The sequence below is a fragment of the Muntiacus reevesi genome, chromosome 15 (assembly GCF_963930625.1).
Source record: "Muntiacus reevesi chromosome 15, mMunRee1.1, whole genome shotgun sequence".
NCBI classification, from domain to species: domain Eukaryota; kingdom Metazoa; phylum Chordata; class Mammalia; order Artiodactyla; family Cervidae; genus Muntiacus; species Muntiacus reevesi.
Window position 1 is genome coordinate 54,148,376 of NC_089263.1, and position 20,424 is coordinate 54,168,799.

The following is a 20,424-nucleotide window of genomic DNA, read 5'->3' on the forward strand; positions in this document are numbered from 1 at the left end:
ATCTCTGCTCTGGAGTCCCCTCTTCCAAGAAGCCCTCCTGGATGATCCAGAGCTCATTATTCCCTCCTAGGTGCTGTTGCTGAACCTACCACGGGCTGGTTTGTAGAGTGGTTATGAACGCAGCGTCCTGAGTCAGAAATGGGATGTTAGCCCCACTACTTAGCAGCTGTAGGACAGTCTGGGCAGGGACAGAGTGGGGCTGGCAGCCAGGGGAAGCCCTGGTGATGGGAAAAGATGGCGTTACCCACTTTAGGCAACAGAGAGGGAGAGAAGTGCAGGCAGGGTGTGGGTGGAGAGCAAGCCCAGCCCAGAGTGGAGGCGTGGGGAACGGAACTGATATCTGTGGGGCATCTACCTATGCCAGGCACTGGGCTACACTGTTTACATTACCTCCCCTAATCTTTGCAATAGGAGGTGAGTATTATTACGCACATTATTTACATTTAGAAAGTGAAGCTCAGAAAGTTTTTGACTTGATGGAGACAGAATCCAAACTCCACGTCTGTTGAACTCCAAAAGCTTCTAGCTCTGACACACGAAGACCCAGTTGAAGGGTCCTGGGTTTCTCAGGAGGGGAGCAAAGTGAGAATTTAATCAGCCTGGCCCACTGTGAGATATCCCCTCCCCTGTGTTTGGTGATAGTCTTCTAGTAATACAACCCAAGATGGTCTTGACTTTGAGGTTTCCTCTTCCCAGCTGTGGAATCAATTCAATCCCACTTAACTCTAGGTCAGAACAGGACAGCTTTCCCCATCCAGAACCTAGTCTCCATATCATGCTTTGAATGTAATTGCAACGTTAAGTCCCAATTTATCTTGCCATTCCCCCCCACCTCCAGCTGGTGCAACATAAGCATTGTCATGGCCAACAGCTCACAGCTCCTGGTGTTGAGTGAAGGGTGTGACATGGGGTGGGGTGTACTCTTCCCTTTCTGGGGATAATTTCCCTCTGTCTCTCTGCTCAGCTCAACAACCAGCCACCTTTAGCCTCCCCAGCTAATTAACCCTGAACTTTTCATCAGCCCTGATTAGATTCATCTAAGCCAGTCCAAGCAACAGGAAGTCTGGCTTGGACTCCAGCTGAGAGGAAGTGGCTGACTCAAGGGGGTGCAGGGCAGAGGAAGAAGGGACTCAGAGTTATCAGCAGCGGGGGAGGCAGAGAGAAATCAATGGACTCCCTTGGAAGCCACATGGGACAAATTTAATCATTTAATAAATATTTAGTGAGGACCTACCGTGTACCACCTCTGTTCTTGACATGACAGCAAACAAGACACATGAAGTCCCCACCTGTCCTCATGGAGCTGACAGTCTAGATAAACAAGTAGAGAACATTTTTTGGTGCTGATAATTGCTATGATGAAAAATAATGTCTGACCCGCCTTCCTGTTAAAGTCTCATGGAGCTTTGAAGCCTGCTCTCACCCCCTCTCTGACTTCTCCTGCAGGCAAAAGCCCTCAACCTTCCCTTTTGCACTTCTCTTGACCATGGCCCATCACCTGCTTAGCGTGCTGCTGACACTTTGTTATTATTCTTTTACAGAAAAGGAAGCTGAGCTGCACAGTGAGAAAGTGATGGAGGTGGGATTAGAGACCAGATCTCCAGGCCACCTCCAGTTCCATGTGCTTCACCCTGCCCACAGAGAGGAGGTAAAGCTAACAGGTGAAGGGGAGGCTCTGTGTTTGGCTGAGACAGCAGGAGCCACGCAGGTATCTGGTGGCCCACACACCCTGGACACACAGGTCACGTCCACACGAAGTGTCCTTATTGTACCGTTCTCACTGGGGACCTGAGGGTGACCGGGAGTCAGGGATGTGGGCCCCAGAATTTCACATTTGTACCGAGTTGGGTGGAATAGGTGAATTCAGGTGCCTTCAGGTCAAATGTCCTCATCTTGAAGAAGTCACAGATCCTCCAGCCTACATTTATCAAACTGCTATCAGTGATCTTCACTAATGTGAAAGCCTCCAAATACAAAACAGACACCAGAGGAGATGCTTTGTTCAAAGCATGGCCACTGTCCACCAACCCAGACCCACGATACTTCTGTGCAGCCAGGGCCTCAGTAGAGTACAGTTTTAGAACCACTGAGCTCATCCAAACTCTTCTTTGGAGAAATGGATAACTCGAGGCCAGACAGTGGTCTAGGGACAGAACCTTTAAGGAGATCACTTGAGATTGGCCCCAAGGGATAAGATGGGAATGGCTTCCCTTTTGGCCACAGTGCCCTGCTTCTAAACATAGGGAAGTGAGTAGAGGCCTCTATCAGGGACAAGAGTTACCTGGATGAGAAGAAACGCCTGGGTTTCAGGCTCCCAGGCCAATTCACTTTGGGTTTGGTTTGTGAACCTGTCAGGATGAACCAGGTTATGCTGCAGTAACAAGCACTCCCAAAATCTCTGCTCAAAACATCAAAAGTTTATTTCTCTCTAATACACAGAAATCCACTGCCAGTCTGGGCAAATCTGGGGTTACTATCCCCTGTGAAGTGACTCAGCAATCAAGCTGCTTTAATCTTCAGGCGCTTCCTTCTCAACACTTGACTGCAGGGTTGGTGGGGACAGGGAGGAAAATAGGGAGACTGGCCCTGAACTACTTTCATTCAGAAGTAAAACCTATCACTCTGCTCACATTGCATCAGCCAAAGAAAGTCACATGGTCACACAATTCAAGAGGGGAGACTGGGATCACAGAAGGATGATAGTGTACATCCAGAAATGGTTGGTGAGCCCTAAACCTGCCAACCACTGTTTCCAGATCAGCAAAATAGGCAAAATAATATCTACCATCATTCCCTCACTCATTCATACATCTATGTGTTCAATCCACTGATTTTTATTGTGCAAAGTGCCGGTGAAAGAGAGATACAAGAGTGGAACTCGGGTCTCCTGGCTCCTAAGCCAGGGCTTCACCATCCTCTTACTCATACTCTCTGCCAGCCTGGCTCATATTTTGGTCTCAGTTTGTCTTCTCCCTAAAGCAGAGCCTGAGAAAAGGATTTGGGAAGAGGAAATTTACTTGAGAAGTGAGCCTGGGAGGCTACAGTGAGGGAGTGAGAGAGAGAGGCAAGGCAGGAGGGACGCCAACACACGTGCATGCGACAGCCAGTCATCGGCGTGGGCTCCGTCCCACCAGCGATTCCCTGAGGGCTTGTGTAAAGTGCGCCTCGGAATGGTCCTGAGTTGGGGGAGGCTGGGGCTTGGTCCCACTGACCGCCATTCCCCCCAAGAGAGGGAGGGGTGTTTCTGGGGAAGTGAACCCCCAATTCATTGGGGACAGTGCTGCTGCTGTGGTCTGATCGGGGCTGCGGGAACAAGGTTCAAGGCACCAATAGCAGCCACTATAGATGCTGACGGAAAAGCCATGCCTATCACGAAGCCATATGGAAACCCAACACAAACAGCCCTGCATTGGCCAAACAATGGGGGAGAGCACAGCTCGGGCCAGCTGCTGAGATATTTTCTTCTAACCTCCTTTCCCAACTTGGAAGGAGGTAACTCCTCCACATGAAAACAACCAGGAGAAACAGCAGCACGGTGATGCCAACTGGCTCGGGCACAGGGACAAGACAGCAGCAGCTACAGGTGCCCTGGGCTAGGTTTCAGGCTGTCTTGACACAGCCTGCCCAGATGTCAGGAAGATGTGAATAGGACACACAAGGACCGAGAAACAGGTCTATTAGCGCACCTCCTGTGGTCAGCATGTCTGGGAGTCAGAAGACACCACCCCTGTGTTTGAAGCCTCCAACTTCTTTGAGAGCCTTCTACGGTGAGAGTCTGTGTGGTCCAGGCAGAAGAGTTCCAGCCTTGGGAGCAGATGCTCTAGGTTCAAGTCTTGAGACTACCATAAACCACACACTCACCAAGACGGATGGACAGATCAGAAGATTGCGTGTGAAGCACACAGTTGAGAACAACAATGGGAGTTGCCATTGATCCTTGCCAGAAGAAGGCTCAGCCTCCACTCTACAGAGGAGGTGCCTGAGATCAGAGGCAAGTCCCAGGTGTTGTCCTTCAGAGCAGGCACCCCTGAATCCCTCTGAATTCAAAGTTCCTCTGATCCTGTGGTTCTGAAACAAACTCAAAGGCAGCTCTCCAGGTGGGGACATCACAGAAAGACCCCTGCGCTGGCAGCATGACCCCAGGGTAAGGTTGGGCAGGCGTGGTGATCACATGACCAGGCCGTGTTCCTGGAAAAGTGCAGAAGACTCAGGGGTCTCAGAAAGAGCCAGGGAGTGAAGGGCAGGGCCACGGATGGCACAAGGAGTCTTGTTCTTGGACTGGTTTTGGTTTTCCCCTCAAGGTGGTCTTTGGGGTCCATGGGAGTCCATGATCTTATTGTTGATGAGGTCTGAGGTCAGTAGGGTGGGAGAGTCAGGGGAGGCTCCAAGGGGAGCTGACCTTTGGATTTGATGGGTAGGGGGAGGGAAGACGTCATTGTGCCCAGGGCTCCAGAGATACTAGAGGGAATGGAAAGAGCCCAGGCCCATTTCAGCAGCGCGGACCTGCCAGCTCTGTCCTCTCACTTCCACCACATCTGGATTTCGAGAAGCGGGCTTTCCTGGCATGCCATCCTGCTCACATCCTACGACCCTCTCACCCAGCTCAGTGCCCACCTTCCAGACAAAGTGTAGGAGGGAAGGGGCGTGCTGTGTGGTGGGACAAGGCTGGCGGAGAAAGGAGCCACAGATCCACGCTGAATGTTTCTCAGAGACCTCCACCTGTCCTGGGGCTGCTGGGCGGGCCCCCCAAACCCACATACCTCAATCCTGAGCATCTGATCCTGTGCTTTGGAGCCAGCCAGCAGGCCCCAGGTCTATGGACCCATGCTTGTTTTTGCGGTTGCTGTTGCTGTTGCTTAGTCGCTTCGGTCGTGTCCAACTCTGTGCAATCCTATGGATTGTAGTCCACCAGGCTCCTCTGTCCATGGGATTTTCCAGACAAGAATACTGGAGTGGGCTTCCATTTCCTTCTCCAGGGGATCTTCCCGACCCAGGGATTGAAACCACATCTCCTGCATTGCATGCAGATTCTTTACCACTGAGCCACTAGGCAATGTTTTTGTGGAGCCTTATACAAAAGGCATAAAGTTGTGAAAGACTGATGCTGGAGTCAGGGACCAGGGAAAGGAAGCGGTGACCTTCCCTGGGGAAGGGTCTTAACTCTTAGATCAGGTCATATTTGGATGAGCCAGAGATCCAGTGATGATTCACAGCTGCCCAATACAACCCCTAGCACACAAAATCCTCATCCTTTTTCTGTCTTCTTTTCCTCATCCTGTACAGAGAATAATGACGGTACCTTCCTCAAAAGGCTGTTGTGGGATGAATGAACGAATACATGTGACAGGCTTAGTACAGTGTTTGGCATGTAATAAATTCTCAATGGATGTTAGTTGTTTTTTGATGGTTGTTATGATGATGATTAATAACGCATTCATTTAAGTCCAGAGCCTTATAGGTATTTGGTTTGTGTTGGATGAATGATTGAAATAAATGTAAGTGGATAAAATGTTAGCAGCAAATGACATCAAAGATTGAAACAGACACTGATTTGGTCTGATTACTTATTATGATCTGGTATCCATGGAAACTGCTGAATAGTGAGGCTCAGAATAGAGGGTTTTCCTCTGTACTGAATAATCAAGGTACACGTGTGGCTTCTGCACTTTGCAAGCCACAAAAGGGGCAGATTCCTTACCCACCTTGCTCATCTCTCTCCTTGCCAAACAGTAAACTCCTCCACGGCAAGGACCACAACTCATGGGCGCTCCAAAACCAAGTGCTGGCATGGTTGCTGGAACATAGTACGTGCTTATGAATTTATATTAAATGAATGAAAGAATGTTACCTGATTAACTCAGAAAATGACAGGAATAAACCTTGAACAAAGGATTTCAGAACCTGGCCCTAGAAGGGACTGGGAAAGGTAGGGGTTAATTATCACCCCTTGAATTGTATTAGATTAGATGTTAGAATGATTCCGGTTACTGAAATTGGGGTAGGCTGTGTCTGAGTTCAAAGTGGTGAAGAGCTTGGACTTCAGAGTCCATCAAATCTAGGAGGAAATACTGTCTTGGCCATACCCCAGTTTTGTAAACCTTAAGCAAGTTATTTAATTTCTCTGGGACTCAGTTTCACTATCTATAAACTAGGCTTGAAGATACTTGCTTCTCAAGGATACTGTGCAAAGCCATTGGTCCCCTTGGGAAGGGAATCATATCTTTTTTTTCTCCCCTTTAAATTATTTTATTCAATACAAATTATGTTAGTAGTATAAGTGGTTAAAAGAAGCAAGCTTTGAGTGAATTGGCCAATTTGCCCAATAGGCTATCTGGCAAAATGATTCTTAGAAAGTTGGTTTTTGGCAAAGCAGACCTGATGTTCTCATATCCCTATGACCATCTCTGCCAGGGGTGGGGGTGATGACCCTTGGTTAAGGATTCCGTGAAGGAGAAAGCAAATCTGCTTTCTCAAGGGATTTGGAACCACTTGTGGTGTGTGTGATGGCAGAATTCTTTGCAGAGTGCGGTGCACGTGTGAGGACTGTAAGGATGGCTGGAGTAGCAGAGAGAACCCAAGGCTGAAGCCCGGCTGAAGCAAGTTTCCCAGCAACAGCGACAGGATTCAGCAAAGGAAAGACCCAGAACCCCAGGGGGAGCTTCATCCACAAGGCCATGAACCCAGGAGTCAGGCAGCCTGGGTTCAAGGCCTGCCTCTGCCTCTCTCTACTGTCTGAGATCCTGGCAGTGACTTCACCTCACAAGGCCCCAGGGCCCTTCCCTGGTTGATGAGGTGGTGTGACAGCGATGGAGTTGGGGTTGGGACGAGCCTGTGAAGCGCTCAGTCCACCCGGCCCTGGGGCACAGCAGCACCCAGCAAATGTGGCTCCCCCTTGCCCAGTTCTCCACAACCTCTCCAGCTCCCACCTGGTCTCGGGGGGCAGTGAGTCCTCCTGCCTCAGCCGGTCCAGTCTTGGTTTGCAGAGTGTGTGGAGAGAACACACCAGAAGGACGGCAAGGGAAGGGGGAGCAGGGTGACCCCCTTACCGGGGAGGTCGTTATCGCGGGAGGCAGCAGCCATCATGACCCCCATTTCACAGCGGGGGTCACAGAGGCCCTGTCGGCACCGGGCTTCACATCCAGGCCTGTTCATGCTCAAAGCCGGTGCTCATTCAGTTCAACCAGGGTCCCTCTTTGGTTCTGCCTCCAAATGCAGTGTGGGTCCCCCTGGGCCTGGAGGAGAACACACAGACAGAAACCAAGTGGGTGCTCGTCCCAGCCTGCTACCCCCCTCCCCACCCCCACCCCGACTCATCCCCGGTTCCTTCCACCCCCCGACAATGACCTCTTGCCCTGGGGTGCTCTCCTGGGATGGTGTTCCTGTCAGCCTCTCCAGGACACTGGGACAGGGGCAGAAATCACCAGCCTGGCCTGTGTCTTCTCAGCCACAGATAACAGCGACATTAGGTAATTGCATTTGGCCCTTATCTCCATCTCACCCTTTATTACTTCCCCAGGGAGGTGCTGTAACCATGGCCTCTCTGCCAATTAAGCCAGTCTCCAGGCTGCAAGTACAAGCTGAGGGACCACTGTCGGGGAGGGGAGATGACATCTTCAGGTGGCAGGGACATCCTGTCCCTCGGCTCAGGACGTGCTGACAGGCCCTGGGGAACTCCTGGGAGCTTGGCCAGAGCCCTGCTGAAGAAGTGCTGGATCCAGAGGAGGAAGTGTGGGTCGTGCTGCGGGTTCTGCCCTAGGCTTTGCTATGTGACTTCAAGCACAGCACTTAACCTCTCTGGGTTCTAGGTTTTTCATGAGTCAGATGGGGACAATAGCTCTTTCCTGCATAATAATCAAGCCATCTTGGAACTGGAAGACATCATGTATTCCATGTATTCTCGGTGTGTTCTGGATTCTTGTGGCAGCTTCTTTCTTTAAAACAGCTTTATTGATGTGCATATTTAAACTGCACAATTTGGTAAGTTTTGACATGTGTGTACCCCCGGGAAGCCATCACTGTAGCAAGATAATGAACACATTCATTCCCTCCCCACGTCTCCTCTCGGCCCTTTGTGACCCCTCCTTCCCCCCACCACCTCCACATCCCCGGCAACCCACCACTCATCTGCCTCTTATCACTAGAGATTCATTTGCATGTCCTAGAATTTTATAGAAACGGAATTATACACTATGTACTTTTTCTGGTCTGACTTCTATTTTGAGATTCATCCATATTGTGTATTTCAGCAGTTCATTTCTTTTTATTGCTAAGTCATACCCCATTAATGGATCTGCTACGACGCTTTTGTTCATTTATCTGTTGATAGATACTTGAGTTGTTTCCAGTTTGGGGCGATTACAAATAGAGCTGCTATGAATATTCATGTACGAGTGTTGGATGCTTTCGTTCCTCTTGGGTAAATACCTAGGAGTGGAATGGCTAGTCATATGGTAGGTGTTTGTTTAATTTTTCAAGAAATGACAAATTGTTTTCCAAAGCCGTCGTACCATTTTACATTCCCAACAGCAGTGTGTGAGTTCAAGTTCTTCTACATCTTCACAAACACTTGGCGCAATCAGTCTTTTTAATTTTAATTTAATCCAGGAGGCGTGTTCGGCTATCTTACTGCAGTGCTGCTCCCAGAGAAACACCCGGGCGCCCAGGCCCCCTGCCCAAGGCCAAGTTCTCTTTCTTAGTTAGGAGGTGAGGCATGGCATGGAGACCCCTGGAGTTCTCTGCATCTTTCGTTCTTCCCTTCTGCTAGTGGAGAGGCTGTGGGGGATGTTAGGTGACCTCCCAAGTACCTTGGGATCCTGGAAAAATGCATTTGAGACCAAACTCTCACCTTTGATAAAAGTTCTCTGGCCTCTCAGTATCATTGTCCTGTGTCCAGTTGGGCATTTATTATTAATTGGCATTCAATGCCTCAGGAATAAGATCTCTTGCTGGGATTCCAGGTTAAGGTGGTGGAGTAGCTTGAACCACCTGGCCTGGAGCCAAGAGGTCTGGGTTTGGGGTGGGCTTGTGGCTTCTTCAGAGCACCCTCGTCATGAGTATGACAGCAGCTGAAGGTCTCTGATGCTCTCCAAGCGGGGAGGCTCCCTGGTTTGAGGCCAAGTCAGTAAGCTTTTGCCCCTGAAACCTGTCCAGGTACAGATCAGGTACAGAAGAGCTGGCACGCATGGAACAAAATTCATTGTTTACATTTTGGCACAAATGCTTCTCACCAAGAGCATTCCACTTGAAAGAAAGCTGAGATGTTGTTAAAGTCACCTGGAAATAAGCGTCGAAGAACGGGAGGTTTCAGATGTCCTCCTAAGATGCAGTGGGACGGAGAGAACCAACTTGTGGACACAGAGGGGGAAGGAAAGGGTGGGATGAATTGAGAGAGTAGCATGGAAACATATACATCACCCCACATCAAATTAGATAGCCGGGGGGAATTTGCTATATGACTCAGGGGACTCAAACCAGGGCTCTGTGACAACCTAGAGGGGTGGGATGGGGTGGGAGGTGGGAGGGAGCTTCAGGGAGGAGGGGACATATGTATATCTATGACTGATTCGTGTTGATGTATGGCAGAAACCAACACAGTATTGTAAAGCAATTATCCTCCAATTAAAAGTAAATAAATGTAAAAAATATGATACAGTGGGTATCACAGACTGAACCCTCGCATTATTCTTAGCAATCAGAAGTGAGGCCACCCACAAAGAAACTGTCTTGAGTTTCATGTGGGAAATGTCCTAGATTTTCTTGGTTATTTTAAAGAGCTTGGGAGGAAGGATTCATGGAGACATGGGAGACATAGCCAGTGACTCAGGAGCCACCATTTCAGCAAAGAAAGAGATTGCTTAGAAAATCAGGCCCAAAGCCCTCTCCTCATCATTTCAACCGTTTATAGAGGAAAAATGGAGGCCCAGACAGGTGGATGGACCTTCCTCATCCAGTAATTATGAGGAAGAGCTTGGACAATGTCTCTTAAAATGAGGCAAGATGTAAGAGTCTAGTCCCATGAAGTAAGGAGGGCCCTTAACCACAAAGATATCATTGCCAGGGACTTGATGGAGTATGCACGTGACTCGCCTACCATCCAAGTTCTCAGAGCTGGAAAAGGTCTGACTATTCAGAAATAAGACTCCATGAGATAAACCAAATACATCAATTAAGAAAGAAAACAGAAATTCTAATTATTCCATGGTTATCTAAAAATTTCAAAAGTTTGAACAAGCTTGGGGGCGGGGCGGTAAGTTTAAAAGCTATGACCCCCTGAGGCCTGTCAAACAAAAATCCTTAAGCAGTGTCCTGGGTTCCCTGGAAGGCGGTGATTGTTCAGGACCATAGACAGCGGCCAGGAAGTTGCTCTGGTTAACATGCATTCCTCTAAGAGAACACCTCCTTTCATCCACAGCAGCAGCACAAATCAGAGAGTTTGTGGAGCATCATTTGAACTCAACTGCCTCTACATGAAGAATCAGGACAAGCATATTCCCAGGGTGGCATAACATCTATGGGGTTCTTGAAGCTCCCAGATCACCTAGACATCTCCCCAACCAATATCCCACCTTGTAAGAAATCCCACCATCATCCTGGTATTTGAGTTAAGCTATTTTTCATCTCCATAAACACACACACACACACACACACACACACACACACACACACACAGAAGTCATGTTCCTATGACTGTAAGGTTGAGGGTGATTTGAAGCAATGTCTTCCTCCTCCAAAGGCTTGAGATCCAGTTGAGCAGAGAGAATATTTGCCTATGAAGTTAATCCTCTGGCTAATGTGGTAGCTGATAATGGTCAAATAGTGGTGCCTACAGTAAGGGCTAAAAGATCTCCCTGGAGTGGAAGGTGTTGAGAGGAGGTGATCTGAGCCTGAAAGTTTGGGAAAAACAAGCAAGAGTAGAAGGCATTCTTGGCAGGAGCACGTGATAAAGGTCTGGAGGCAGGAGAGTGTGACAATACATGTGACACAGGGGAGGTGGAGAGGCGTCAGGACAGTATTAGGGCAATGTGGCCGACAGGGGTGGGAGCAGAATAATAAAAGAGAAGCCAAAGAAATATGAGGGGACCTTTCTGAGGGTGTGAATTCCTTCCTTTTCTGGAAGATGAACTTCAGCGCACCCTCATATTCTTAGTTCCTCTCTTCCTTGAGTGATACATCCTCACTGCCCTGGGGGTGTCCAATCACCCCACTTCCATGCATCCCCCATACTGTAGAGTTTGCTCAGCTGCTGGAGCCTAGTTTTTGGCACCTCCTCTTGGGGAGTGAAGGTCGGGGAGCAGAGCTTTGAGTGCGGGGGAACAACACAGAGGTGAGATCCAGTTGGAGAAGGACTGGAGAAGTGTTCTGAGGCAGGTAGACAAAGCTGAGGACGCCAGGGTGAAACCTGGACTTTGGTCTTGGTTGGAGGGAAGGTCCGTGATTAAACCCCACCCGGTCCAGAATTCCCTACTGTCTCCTCCAGGGTGGGGACGCAGGAGAAGGGTAGCCCTGACGGCTTGGGGTCTCTGAGCCTGGGGGGCTGGAGGACTGAACAGCCTCTGCTAATTGGATCTGAAAAAGCTTTGGGCAGCAGAGAAGTGGCTCGAGTGGCCTGCAGGCCCCAGCCAGCCAGGTGCCCCCTGTGCATCCGTCCAGGTCGGTGCTCCCAGGAGCCCCTCTGCCGGAGCCCCTGGTCTGCAGCTGGGCTGCCTGGGGAGAAGCAGGGTCTGATGCTGGGGCATCCGCTCACCACCTGCCTGTCTCTGGAGGGCAGAATCAGTACCACTCAGGGCTCCAGTGCCCCCACTTCCAACACTCCTTTTCTGGGCCCCCACTTTGTAGAGCCCTAGATGCAGCTGCGGGGAGATTGAGAAACTTAGTCACCTGATGAGAGACTTCCCAAAGTTACAACAACGAGAGTCTGAGTGACTAGGCACTCATTGCGGGCAGACCCTGTGTCAAAACACCCAGGACTCAGCCACTCTGTGAGCCTCTCAAGAGCCCCAGGAGGTAGAAACAGTCATCAACGTGCCCATTTTACAGATAAGAAGACGGAGGCACTCCAGACATTGAGTTGCCCAGCCCTGCTGATGCCGAAGCTTGAAGGACGTGGCTCATTTAGTCAGTCAAATACAAAGTGGAACCACACAAACCAAGTGCTCCCCCAGAGGACAGAGCCTGAGGCCGAGAGCTATGACAGCCACCTGGGTCCCCCAGGAGCTGTGCTGGGAGTTTCCCTCCTGTTATCAGCACCCCAAGACACCCCAGACCCAATTAGCACTAAGAGATGTTGGTGGCTGAATTCTCCCCATTCGTTTCAGAGAAATCGTGCCAAAAATTATTTAGGCCATTTTGTAGAATAGGAACAAGAGCCCAGCAAGGTTAAGTGACTTTTGTAAGGTGACACAGGAGAACCATGCAGAGCCAGGATTCAAGCCCAGGTAGGACTCTGAAGTGCAGTCCTTTCCACCATCCTAAGCAGCTTCTGGAAGTTGATCAGCAGTTCTAGGGACCAGGATCACCCCCAAATCGCCTGAAGACTCTTTCCTGAGAAGCCCTAGAGGTCAACCTTTTTGGGGGGGGGGCTATAGAATTGAGAAGTTGGGCATCTCTGATCTCGAGGCATCACCCTAAAAAAGCATCCTGCTTGGAGTCAGGTGCCGCAGTGGCTCCCTGAGGCAGCATGGCTGCAGAAAGGAGGCGGGTTACAGGGAAGCCCTCTAGGGTCTCAGTCTGGCCCAGGCCAGGTCCTTCTTTTCAACTTCCTCTGTGTGCCTCGAGCCCCCAGGGCTTGGCCCCCATGGCGCCCTCCCTCTGCCTTGCCCACCACCCTCTTGTGCTAGAGCCCACCAAACCCTTTGTTCACCCATGAGGCCTGTAAACCGCTTTATTAGATCAAAACAAACATCTGCCACAGAAGAAAAGCAAAACCTTAATTAGAGGCCGCTGGGGATGTTTGCAGAGACAGATGGGAGAGGATCTAATGAAATCACCTTGTACCGGCCTCTGTGCAGACCTCACAGATAAAACACCACTGCCCAGCAACGGAGCTTCGCTACCTGGAGGCCCGATAAGGGGCTTGGAGGAGCTGCGTGTTTGGAAAATATGATTTTGTAAGCAGGGCCCAGGGTATGTTGACTCTGCCCGAGGCCCTGCACCCCCCATCAGATGAGCAGCTGCCACTTTCCCTGGGGTGCAGGCAGGAAGCTGCTCCTAAGGAGCCCCTGGCAGGGACTCCCAGGTGCACATGTCCTGAGCCCCAGCCAGAGGAGCAGTCGGTCACTCCCTGGGATCTGGTGTTTAACAAAGGGGACATTTCGGAGCACCTGGGGCACGTAGTGGCAACAGCTTTCTCTTCTTTCCCTGACGCCTGGTTCAGAAGCATCTCTGTAGGCACCTTGGAATGAAGTGGGGGGTTAGGGCTGCCAGGAACCTGCGAGGTTTGGTAGGCACATCTGCACAAGGCCTTGTAGCCTCTGGGTGACTCCCACCTTCTGCTGTGCATCTTCTCCCAGGGACTCACACTTTCTCCCAAGTAAAAGTCAAAATCTTCACCAAGGCCCCGTAGGCCCTACATGATCTGGCTCAACACTCTTGTCTCATCCTCGACTACTCTCTGCCTCACTCGCTCTCTTCCAGCTGCCTTGGCCTCTTTGATCTGCCTCAAACCTCCCAGGTGTACTCCTGCCCCAGGGCCTTTGCACTGGCTATTCATTCTGCCCAGAATGTCCTCCCAGATATCCACAAGGCTCTCTCCCTTGAAGTCCTCACTCGTTACCATCTCAATGGGGCCTACCCTCACCACCCATTTGATGAGGCCACACCCTCCCACCCTGCTTTTCCCAAGCCCCTTACTCTCCTGCTTCTTCATTTTCCCCAGCATCACTACTTTCTAACTTACTGTATAAAGTACTTATTTATGTTTTAATGTTTTTTAACCATTTGTTAAAATTGCAGTATAGTTGATTTACAATGCTGTGTTAGTTCAGGTGTATAGGAAAGTGATTCAATTATTCATCAATATATATCTGTTTATTTTTAGATTATTTTCCATTATAGGCTATTATAAGACATTGAATATAACTCCTAGTGCTATACAGTGGTTCCTTGCTGTTTATCTATTTTATATAGAATGGGAAACACTAGAGATCTCTTCAAGAAAATTAGAGATATCAAGGGAACATTTCATGCAAAGATGGGCACAGTAAAGGACAGAAACAGTAAGAACCTAAGAGAAGCAGAAGAGATTAGGAAGAGGTGGCAAGAATACACAGAAGAACTACACAAAAAAATGACCCAGATAACCACAGTGGTCACTTACCTAGAGCCAAACATCCTAGAGTTGAAGCCAAGTGGCCTTTAGGAAGCTTTACTACAAATAAAGCTAGTGGGGGTGATAGAGTTCCAGCTGAGCTATTTAAAATCCTAAGAGATGACACTGTGAAAGTGCTGCACTCAATATGCCAGCAAATTTAGAAAACTCATCAGTGGCCACAGGACTGGAAAAGGTCAGTTTTCATTCCAATCCCAAAGAAGGGCAATGCCAAAGAATGTCCAAACTACCGTACAACTATCGTGTTCATTTCACATGCTAGCAAGGTAATGCCCCAAATCCTTCAAACTAGGCTTCAGCAGTAACTGAAATGAGAATTTCCAGATGTACAAGCTGGGTTTATAAAAGGCAGAGGAACCAGAAATCAAACTGCCATCATTCATGGATCATGGAGAAAGCAAGAGAGTTCCAGAAAAGCATCTGTTTCTGATTCATTGACTACACTATAACCTTTCACTGTGTGGATCACAAAAAACTGTCGAAAATTCTTAAAGAGATGGGAGTACTAGACCACTTTACCTATCTCCTGAGAAATCTGTATGTGGGTCAAGAAGCAACAGTTAGAACCAGACATGGAAGAACTGATTGGTTCCAAATTGGAAAAGGAGTACAACAAGGCTGTATATTGTCACCCTGCTTATTTAACTTATATGCAGAGTACATCATGCAAAATTCTGGGCTAGATGAATCCCAAGCCAGAATCAAGATTGCCGGGAGAAATATCAACAGCCTCAGATAGGCAGATGATAACATTCTAATGGCAGAAAGCAAAGAGGAACTAAAGAGCCTCTTGATGAGGGTGAAGGAGGAGAGTGAAAAAGTTGGCTTAAAACTCAACACTCAAGAAATGAAGATCATGACATCCAATCCCATCACTTCACTGCAAATGGGGGAAAAATGTAAGTGGTGACAGATTTTATTTTCTTGGACTCCAAAATCACTGCAGACAGTGACCACAGTCATGAAATTAAAAGATGCTTGATCCTTGGAAGAAAAGCTATGACAAACCTAGACAGTGTATTAAAAGCAGAGACATCACTTTGCCAATAAAAGTCCACATAGTCAAAGCTATGGTTTATTCCAGGAGTCACACATGAATGTGAGAATCAGTCCATAAAGAAGGCTGAATGCCAAAGAACTGATGCTTTAAAACTGTGTGCTGGAGAAGACTTTTGAGAGTCTCTTGGCCAGCAAAGAGATCGAACTAGGCAATCCTAAAGGAAATCAACCCTGAATATTCATTGGAAGTACCGATACTGAAGCTGAAACTCTAGCACTTTGGCCACCTGATATGAAGAACTGACTCATTGGAGAAGTCCATGATGCTGGGAAAGACTGAAGGCAAAAGAAGGGAATGGCAGAGGATGAGATGGTTAGATAGCATCATTGACTCAATGGACATGAGTTTGAGCCAATTCCAGAAGAGAGTGGAGGACAGAGGAGCCTGGCGTGCTCCATGGGGTTGCAACCAGTCGGACACGACTTAACAAATGAACAAGTCACATCCAGGTCCTTAGCTGCAAGGGGACCTGGGAAATGTAGTTCTTAGTTTTCCTACCTCTACCCCCCAACCCCTAGGTTGGAATGGAAGTTGAACAATCTAATCCACAGTGCTCTCCATATGCTCACAAGGTAGAGAGTCCCTGACTTTGCTTTGCCCCCTGCCTCTTGCTATCAGTGAACTACACTATAGCTCCCGCCACCCACTCAGCTCACTGCTTCATCTAACACACAAAACCAAGGCAGTATATATACTTAGCTATAATCATAACACATTCTGTGTGTGGATCAAAATTTGGCAGCAAATCTGGGAAACTGTCATGGGGAGCTACGAGCAGTGGGTAGATTGAGAAATACTGGTTCCCTGGTGCTCCAACATGGGCCTAAGATGGGCTGCTAAGCCCACCTTCAGAGCAGATCCTCCTCCTCTCTGATTCCCTCTTACTGCATATTTGATGGAGAGTTAACCACATCTTGGCTTTCTGTCCCAGGTCTTTGCATTTCAGCAAGAGTGATTCACAGAGAGAAGATTAGTCTGGGGGAAAAGATGAAAACTTGACCATGGCATCAGATGAGAGGTATTTGCTTTAACTAGAAGCAGTTCCAGAATATCAAGATAAGAGGCACTCAGGAGCAGCGATCTGATTAGAAATCAGATTGCTGGCTAGAGAACTTGTTCGAAGATTTATATATAAAGCCATGACCTGCTTTTTATGGAGATGGCATGTATAGCCTTGGAGAAATAAAAAGAGCCTTCCTCCATGCTTCGTCCACCTAAAGCTGAAAAAACATCAATCGTCTCTCTCAAATATGAGAAACCTTAGAAAGCCTGAAGGCAGTAGTTTGGGATGGGGGTTGTTGGTAAAGACCAGCTAAATATAAGGCTGCTTGAGGGCATAAGGCATGGCAAAGGGAGGGTGGGGTGGCACAAAGTGGGGTCTGGTCCCCACACACCACCATTTCCTAGCTGTGTGACCTTGGAAGAGTTCCTCTGTCTCTCTGAGCTTCAGCTTCTGCATATGAAAAGCAGAGATGATGATATCTTAGCCACGGGTTTATTGTAAAGATGAAATAAAATGACATGCATAAACCCTATAGCAGATGTCAGTGTCCCACCTCTGAGCAACTTTGGAGGTTACCAGTAGACAATTCCCATACCTGCCAACAGCTTCCAGTGTTTCTCTGCCTGAAGGTATTCTCTGGCAGTGATGGTTTGCTTGGCCCTTTCTTAGAGCAGACAGGAAGTCAGCGTCTCTAGGAGAGGCCCTCAGTGAGGAAAGGGATTCAACAGGTAATATCTCAGCGTCCTCACCCCAGTGGAAAAATCCTGGGGTATGCCCTAGACAGTTTCTCAAGAAGTCCCAGCTGGACTGAGTCTCCACTACACTCAGTAGTAACTTGCTTATCAATACTCATTTCATTGTCTTTGGTTTTTTTTTTTTTTTTTTTTTTCTTTTCCTTGTCTCACTTTCCTTCTCTCTTATTGCTAAAATCACTTCCAAATGATGCATTCTCAGATTGTGGTCTTAGGGTCTGCTTTTGGGGAAATCCAAACAAAGATGAGCGTCAAACCCAGTGCCCTGCTCCTTAAAAGGGACCCAACCAGCACCATACAGGGTTCCTCCTAAGAACCACAGCCCAGAAATTATTTGAGTGGTTATTTTCTCAATCCTCCTAACAGAAGTGTATAATTTATATCATGCTAGATGCTTGCAAGAGACACTCATTCATGAGGAATGCCTTAGGGTGTTTGGGCTCCATTCTCTTGTTCAAACTCCATCTGTAAGCAAGTATGATAACGGCACCTACTCCACAGGGCTGCTGCGTAAAACTCTTAGAACAGTGCCTGGTTCTAAGTTTTCAGCAACGGTTAGCTGTTGGCATCACCCCCAAGGGTTGGTTGGTAGAGAGTACACACTGTCCTCCAGTATCCCAGCTTCCTTCAGCAATCAGAACCTGTGGCTGCCCAGTCTCCCCAAACACTAGGTGCGTCCACGTGCCCAAGTCCTAGCCAATGGGTTGTGAGAAGTGATACAGGCAAGGTCTGCATCAGAACCTTACAAAGAAGCTGCTTGACCTCCATCTACCCTTTGCCCACTTTGAGACAGTTGAGAAATAATGGCAACTGGAACAGCTGCCTTGATATCAAAATATATGTTGAGGATAACAGAGCCACTGCGCAAATCCCAAGTGTTCACTTCGGGGCTGTTGTGGGAGGGATAAATTAGACCCCAACTTATTTCATGATATTTTAGAGTTTTTCCTTCCAGTCACTTCTCCTCACTTAACCGATCCAGCCCAAAGACAAATATGGGGTCAACAGATGTGAGTTTTTGTCTTCTTTCACTTATCCATTGTGTTGACCACGTGTCCAGCACTGTGCCAGAAACTAAAATCAAAAGAGGAGCAGGATGCAGACCAAATCCCGAGGAGCTCAACGTGTAATGAGATAGAAGGATCGAGAGGCAAAAAACGCCAGCCTTCTGTGATAAATGCTCACACAAGTGTTGTGGAGGCAGAGAGGAGGGAGCAATTAGCTCAGGTCCTAAAAAGGATGGAAGCATTTGCCAGGCTATAGGGGAGGGAGTGGGATGGTGATGGGAGGCATTCCAGGGAGTGGTAACAGCACGTGAGAAATCATGAGAGATGGGGGTGATGCGGGGAAACATGGACATCTGAGCAAAATGAGCTCTAGGTCTGACTTTACCACTCACTGGCCTTATAGCGCCCTGCAGGCTCATGCTTGTATCCTGGGTCAGTTTCCATATCTGCAAAGAGAATAAAAAAAGTCCTGCTCTAATTTAGGCTTAGGGGTACTGTAAGAGCTCAATGGTGGAATGTTTAGAAGAGCTTATAAAGAATGGTGCAAATGCTAATCACTGGCATCATCACTTGTGAAGCTTAGTTTGGGACATTTTTGCATGTTGGTTACACTCAGCTTCAGGGAGGCAAATAGGCTCTGGGAGAAGAACTAGTGCTCCAAGGAAGGTGGCAGGGGCTCTGAAACTTCCCAGGAGAAAAACCCACTTAGCTTGGAGAGTGGTTCAACTTTCTTCATGGCTTTTGGGCAATGCACATCAAGTGTCCTAAAATGTCCATTTTCTTTGACCGAGAAGTTCACCCTCTGTTACATGAAATGATACAAAAGAATTGCAAATGCTGCAGAGGTTCATGCACAAGGTTGCATGCTGCAAACCTCTGCACCACGTTCAGGATGACCTACATCCGAAGGGCCTGAGGTCCTTAGGCTTTCAGTGTGTTCAGCTGAAGTTTTCCACTGGGAACCGTCCTTCACCAGTGGAGCAGCCTAAACAGAGACTATAGAACATATACTTTGTCTATTTTTGGCATTATTTGATTATTTTTAATGACTGAATAACATTCCATTATGTAAACATACCATATCTTCTTTATCCATTCGTCTGTCAATGGACGTTTATTTCCATGTCTCGGCTATTTTAAATAGTGCTGCTATGAACACAGGGATATATGTATCTTTTCAAATTACATAATTTTGCCTGGGTATATGCCTAGGAGTTGGGTTGCTGGATCATATGGTAACGCTATGTCTTAGTTTTTTGAAGAACTCTCCATAGTGGCTGCACCAATTTACATTCCCACCAGCAGTCACCAGCATCAAAAGTTTGTTAAAATTGATTTTTATTGGAGTATAGCTGCTTTACAATGTTGCATTAGTTTCTGCTGCACACCAAAATGAATCAGTCATACATATGCACATATCGCCTCTTTTTTTAGTTTTCCCTCCCATTTAGGTGACCGCAGAGCACTGAGCAGACGTCCCTGTGATATACAGTAGGTTCTTATTAGCTATCTATTTTATACACAGTAGTGTATAGAACCCTGGAGAAGGCAATGGCAACCCACTCCAGTATTCTTGCCTGGAGAATTCCATAGACAGAGGAGCCTGGTAGGCTACAGTCAATGGGATCGCAAAAGGTGGACACAATTGAGTGACAAAACTTATTTAGTGTATAGAACATATACTTTAAAATGATCAATACTGTCTGGGTCGTGGGAGCACGGGTGATGTTCTGTATTTCTGTGCATTTCCAAGTTTTTGAGACAGACTCCATGTTACTGTTCAGCTCTAGTTTCCAGACCATTTTCCCTCTGTCTCCCTCCGATTCCTCCCTCTGGGCATTTGGACTTGCGGTCCTTCTACCTAGAGCCCTCTGCCCCTGGAACACACAATGTCTCCCCCACCAACTTCAGGGCTTTGCTTAAATGTCACTGCTTTGGTGAGGCCTCCTTAGATCCACCTGATTTAAAACATAAGCCAACTCCTCCCCCAGCTCACAGTCCCCCCTTCCTTGCTTCATTTTTGTCCACAGCATTTGTTCCCACCTGACATACTTCGCATGCCTACAACAGCTGAGCGCTGCTCTAAGGTGTTCTAAGCACGTGTGTGCTATTCTCTCTGTGTGTGTGCTCAGTCTTTGCAACCCCACAGACTGTAGCTCACCAGGCTCTAAGTGTGTAGTAGGTGACTAACAAGTAGTAGTTAAATGGATGACTAAATGCATGAACAGGACCACTTCAGTTTCTCCTGGCTTCTGCCAGGTTCTGCTTTGGGGTGG